The sequence below is a fragment of the Suricata suricatta genome, chromosome 3 (assembly GCF_006229205.1).
Source record: "Suricata suricatta isolate VVHF042 chromosome 3, meerkat_22Aug2017_6uvM2_HiC, whole genome shotgun sequence".
NCBI lineage: Eukaryota > Metazoa > Chordata > Mammalia > Carnivora > Herpestidae > Suricata > Suricata suricatta.
In genome coordinates this window covers 56,319,122-56,325,444 of record NC_043702.1, presented here as the reverse complement: position 1 = coordinate 56,325,444, position 6,323 = coordinate 56,319,122, and positions in this window count along the sequence as shown.

Here is a 6,323-nt window from a genome sequence, read left to right as displayed (position 1 = left end):
GTTGGCCATAGGCAAGCTTTGGAAAACAGAAAAATGACATCTACTTCTATTTTTGTAAACTTCTAAAGTCTTATACCTGTTTCGAGACTACCTGAGTTCAAGATTTTTTGGGGCGCCTGGGTGGCTCAGTCAGTTAAGCGTCCGGCTTCATCTCAGGTCATGATCTCACGGTTCCTGGGTTTGAGCCCCACGTCAGGCTCTGTGCTGACAGCTAGCTCAGAGCCTGGAGCCTGCTTCAGATTCTGTATCTCCCTCTCTCTCTGACCCTCCCTATTCCCACTGTCTCTCTCTGTTTCTCAAAAATAAATAAAGAACATAAAAAAATAAAAGATTTTCTCTACTATTCCTATGAAGTTTTCTTCTTCTCCTAACTCAAGAGGTAAAGCACTTGGAAGAAATGTGTCTGGCTACTTGGGGGCACTCCAAGGAGAAACCTCACTAAGGTATCTCTAGCAAAATCCCGTCTTTACTATGGTAGACTAATAGTAAAAATGGCCTCCATTTTTCTCTTCCCGGTATCCATGCCTCTTACGATATGACTTTGCAGCTTCTCCCATCTTGAGGTGGAATCTGTTTTTCCCACCTCGGAATCTCTACTGGCCTTGTTACATGCTTAACCAGTAGAACGCAGCAGAACCGAATGTGTCAGGTCTGAGCTGAGAACTTGAGAAGCTTTCCATGCTTCTTTTGCTCTTTTGAAACCCTGTCTCCATGTGATAGCAAGCATGAGTTAGCCTGCTTGAGGACAAGAGTGTAGGAATAAGTCATCTCATCCATGGCCATTCCAGTCCATCCCAGGGCTCACCTGTCAGCTGATCACAGGTCTGCATGAACCCAGATGAGATCAACAAAGCCCACCTCAAATCAGCAGAACTACCTAATCAACCCATAGACTCATGAGCAAAAACACATATTTATTGTATGCTAAAATAAATAAATGTCTGATAATTTCTATTATTGTAATAGAAACAATATTATAATATTATTCTAACTATTGGCTACTTGATGATTGCTCTCTGCAGTTATTCTCTTGGAGAGTGCTGGGCGTCCATATCTAACACGTTAAAATAGCGTGTGCAACTGAAAATGTGGTCCTAACGCAGCCCTGTTGTGTCTTGACATCGGTGAAATGATCAATCCAGATGTCTACCAACGTGGAGAATTTTTATGAAAGATTTGGACTGAATTCACAGCACTTGACCACAAAGAGTATGTAATAGTGAGAAATTTTAAACAAAAGTTGTAAACAACATTCTGTCTACAGCTTTCTTTCTTTCTTTTAATGTTTATTTATGTGGGTGGGGAAGGGCAGAGAGAGAAAGAGAGAGAATCTCAAGCAGGCCCTGTGTTGTCAGCACAGAGCCCGATGCAGGGGTTGAACATGGTTCAGATCATGACCTGAACTGAAATCAAGAGTCTGGACACTTAACTGACTGAGCCACCCAGGCACTCCAAGACTAATTCTTATTATAGGGGACATTATTAGGACCAACATGTTTGCATAACAAAAGGATTTTTGAGTCCCCACTGTTTAGCTTCCTGTTTGGAAACAATAATTAAAAGAATAATATTCAGGGGTGCCTGGGTGGCTCAGTTAAGCATCAGACTTCGGCTCAGGTCATGATCTCATAGTTCATGGGTTCGAGCCCTGCAAAGGGCTCTGTGCTGACAGCTCAGAGTCTGGAGCCTGCTTCAGATTCTGTGTCTCCCTCTCTCTCTGCGCCCCAACCCCCCAGCTCACATTGTATCTCTCTCTGTCTCTCAAAAAATAAATAAACACTAAAAAAAAAGCTATATCTGAGTGCTGCCAGAGAATATGCTCTTCCTTGGGAGTATAACAAGAGGTAACAGAATTATATTATGGCACGTTTTCCTAAGGTAGCTGGAAAGGGAATAAAATTCTCTCTGGGTCTCTGCTATTTTGAGCCTGACTGCTTTTTCCTCTTCCACTATACTAAAACTCTGCCAGTCTGTCACTTTAAGCCAGTCATTTAATTGGCCTGGGCCTCAGTTTCCTTGTACGTAATATGAAGTTATTGGATTATTTCTCAGGTCTCTTCTCTCCCTATCAACTTCAGCTACAAATTTTTTCTTTTTTTTCATTTATTTTTTTATATTTTAATTTTATTTTTGAAAGAGAAAGAACGTGTGACGAGTGGGGGAGGAGCAGAGAGAGAGGGAGTCACAGAATCTAAAACAGGCTCCAGGCTCTGAGCTGTTGGCACATTGCCTGACCCGGGGCTCAAACCCTAGAGCCGCAAGGTCATGACCTGAGCCGAAGTCAGAAGCTCAGCCGACTAAGCCCCGCCAGGTGCCCCGAGACATATTTTTTCTTAACAATTTTTGTTCTTATTCATCCAACATTTATTTCCTATCTATTATGTGTCAGGCATTTTACTAGTCACTGGAGATACACCAGTGAATAATGAATCATGGCCTCTGGCCTCCCATTAATAATGATAACATAGGGGCACCTGGGTGGCTCAGTCGGTTAGGCCTCCGGCTTCGGCTCAGGTCAGATCTCACGTTGGTGGGTTCGAGCCCCGCGTCAGGCTCTGTGCTGACCGCTAGCTCAGAGCCTGGAGCCTGCTTCCGGTTCTGTGTCTCCCTCTCTCTCTGACCCTCCCCCTCTCATACTCTGTCTCTCTCTGTATCAAAAATAAATAAAACATTAAAAAAAATTTAAAAAATAATGATAACATAAATGACAGCAAGCATATCATTAACAATAACTGATACCATACTACATTATAGGTTCCAAAACACTTTCACAGGCATTTTTACACTCGACCATCACTACAGTGCTGTTAACTGGTTAGGACAAGTATTATCAACTGCATTTTACATATGAAGAAACAGACTCAGAAATATTAAGTAATTTGGTCAAGGCTATAAGGAAATCATATTATCATTTAGGATTTAGAAATTTTGATACTGATTATTTACAAAGAACTTTCTATTATGAAATGTTTCAAACATTCTAAAAAATAATACGATGATAAATCCTGTATACCTCTTACCTAAACTTTAAAATTATCAATATTTTAACCATATTTCCTTTGTCTTTTCCCACCACACCAATTTTTTTTCCTTTGCACAACAGTTTTAAGTAAATCCCAGAGACCATATTGTTTCATCTCTTCATACTCAACATAAATCTTTATTTATCTTTAATTATTTTAATGCTTATTCATTTTTGAGAGACAAAGAGAGACAGAACATGAGTAGGGGAAGGGCAGAGAGAGAGAGAGAGAAGAGAGACAGAATCTGAAGGAGGCTCTGGGCTTCGAATTGTTAGCACAGAGTCCAACGTGGGACTCAAACTCACAAACTGTGAGATCATGACCTGAGCTGAAGTCAGACACTTAACCAACTGAGCCACCCAGGTGGCCCCCTCAACATAAAGTTTTAAAAAGTAAGAGCGGGGCGCCTGGGTGGCTCAGTCGGTTAAGCCTCCGACTTTGGCTCAGGTCAGATCTCACCTTCATGGGTTCGAGCCCCGCGTCAGGCTCTGTGCTGACAGCTAGCTCAGAGCCTGGAACCTGCTTCCGGTTCTGTGTCTCCTTCTCTCTCTGCCCCTTCCCCTCTCATGCTCTCTCTCTGTATCAAAAATAAATAAAACAAATAAATAAATAAATAAATAAAATAAATTTATTTATTTTTTAAAAATAAATAAATAAAGAAAAAGTAAGAGCATTGGCCATCCTCTGCTCCTTAACACCAGCGAGATCAGGTTTGGCCCGGCCGTAATAAAAGCATGTGGCCATGAATAAAATCATGCCTCGCTTAAAAAAAAAAAGTAAGAGCATTATCTTAATATAACCACAATGCTATTTTCACACTTAGCACCATCAGTAATAGTTTGACTCATTTAGATATAATTCTCAATTTTCACTTGGATAGAATGAAGTTTACAAATGTAGTACAAATTTGTCTCAGCACTGTTAACAGGCTTTTGGTTTCTAGAACATCCCTTCTCCCCCAAAGTACTAATTTTATGGATACTATTTGCCATCCTGTGTCTCATCTCCCCTTTTCCCTTGGTTACAGATTCTCTAACTAGGAGTACAGCCATGAGGAAGAAAGACTATTTCCCAGCTTTCCTTGCACCTGGAGGTGGCTATGTGAGTAAATTCCACTACATGAGATGTTATCTCAAGTGTTGAGTTTCGCTCCTGGGAAGCGTTCTTAAGGGGGAGAACACTTTCTTTGCCCTTCCTTCTTTTTGCTGATTAGAATGTAGAATAAGTAGCTGGAACCTAAGCATCTTGATCTATAAGGATGTGCACTAAGTAAAATAGGCGAGGCGTCAAGAGCGGAGTCAGATCCCTGATGATCATGGAGTCACCGTTATCAGTTTAGGAGTAAAATCTCAGGGGCGCCTGGGTGGCTCAGTTGGTTAAGTATCCATCTTCAGCTCAGGCTCAGGTCATGATCTTCCTGTTTGTGAGCCCGAGTCCCGCATCGGGCTCTGTGCTGACAGCTCAGAGCCTGGACCCTGCTTTGGATTCTGTGTCTCCCTCTCTGCGCCTTCCCCACTCATACTCTCTCTCTCTCTCAAAAATAAGTAAGCTTTTTAAAAAATCTAAAAAAATAAAGCAGTAAACTTTTATTTTCTAAACTTCAAGCCAATATATTTATCTTGATTTCCCATCTTTCTGACACATGTAGCCAAATAAATCCTAATTTACATTTCTGAGCAGTGCTTTCTCTATTTCTCAATTATGGTGGAGCTAGGCACATCGAAAAATGGGTTAGCTTTGAGCTAATGCCTTCTCATCTAAAATACCTATTAATTGTGACGTATTACATTCACTTAATGTTTTAAAATGGCAGATTATCAACTTCCAAAATTCCTTTCCCTTAGGCCTGTCCTTGCTATATAATCAACATCTTTCCTACCTTCTTAATTGATAGGTTATTCAAATATACTAATGGTTTGGTCCTTAAAAGTGGTATTCTGTTCATAAAGTTTGCAGAAAAGACTTGGAGAAGGGTGGACAAGGCCTGAACTGTTGAATTTATAAAAAGCACTGGATACTGAAATCAAACCCAGCCTCATGACCCGCCTCAGATTTCTGTAAATGCATCCCTGATTTCAGAGCTAGTCTGGGTGAGCTATAGTGAGCTGTCACAATTGATGTAGTCATTATCAGAAGATCATAGTATATATACAGAAGTTCAAATATTGTCAACAGTTCTACATTTAAAAGATTTCTTATGTAATTTTACAGCTGGTAAATCAACCCCTGATGACACAGTGAAATAAGATCAGGGTATTAAAGCATTTAAACATTGGTTTTTAATTTGTTAACCAAACATTAGGACATTTCCTCAGTCTCTTTTCATATTGAAAAAAAAAAGATCTACTGTAACAAAGAAAACTTTGTTTCTTTCAAAGATGTAGGCTGATTTCTAACAAATAGAAGCTAATAAAAAAGAATGGACAATTGAGAGACTAAGCATTATTTTTTCTATTATAAATCGTTCCCTATTAAAGAAGTCTGTCAAATTTTACTTTAAAGAGACGTGAGTAATGGAGTTATTAGACTAATATCCTCATTGCAGTGTTTTGAGCCAAAACAGAAATTGCGTTAGGTACAGAAATTTCTGGACTTGATGTTGTTTATCTGCGGATGAGAATTGAAAGAGTTGCAATGTACTTACTAATTGTGCATGTGAGAGCGAAAGGTTAGAAAACATTACAAATTTTACACTTCCAAGAAACTAATAGAAAAGAATTCCTAATAATGAAAACAAAGGGAGCATATAAAATCTTGCTTTATATCTCAGTCTTTAAGGAAAAACTTTAATTCTCAACTGCCACAGAGGGTTAAAAGTAGCCCCTAGATGTCAATTCTCTGCAGTTAGGAAGTTCCCTTCACATGTATATACATATATTATTGTGAACAGTATTTCCCAAAAGAGGCGGGAACAGTATTTTGGATCCTAAGTGCTCTTTCTACACTGTGACCTGAACATTTTTCCCATGGAAAGGTAGAGTTTATGTCCTTTCCCCTCAAACCTGAACAAACATTTGTGACTGCCCCAACCAACAGAGACAGCCGTGTGGAATGATCACAAAAATGTCATGCGTTTCACCGTGCTTTCTTGGGACCTTCACTCCAGGATTTCACATGCATGCTGTGAGGAAGTCCAAACCAGCCCATACAGGGAAATCACATGGAGAGACCACCTATGGGTATTGTGGCTGATGGCCAGCAATCCACTGCCAGATGTGTGAATGAAGACTCACCCAGAAGATTCTAGATTAGTCTTGAGTTTTCTCAGGTGAGACTCCAACCACGGTGGAGCAGAGACAT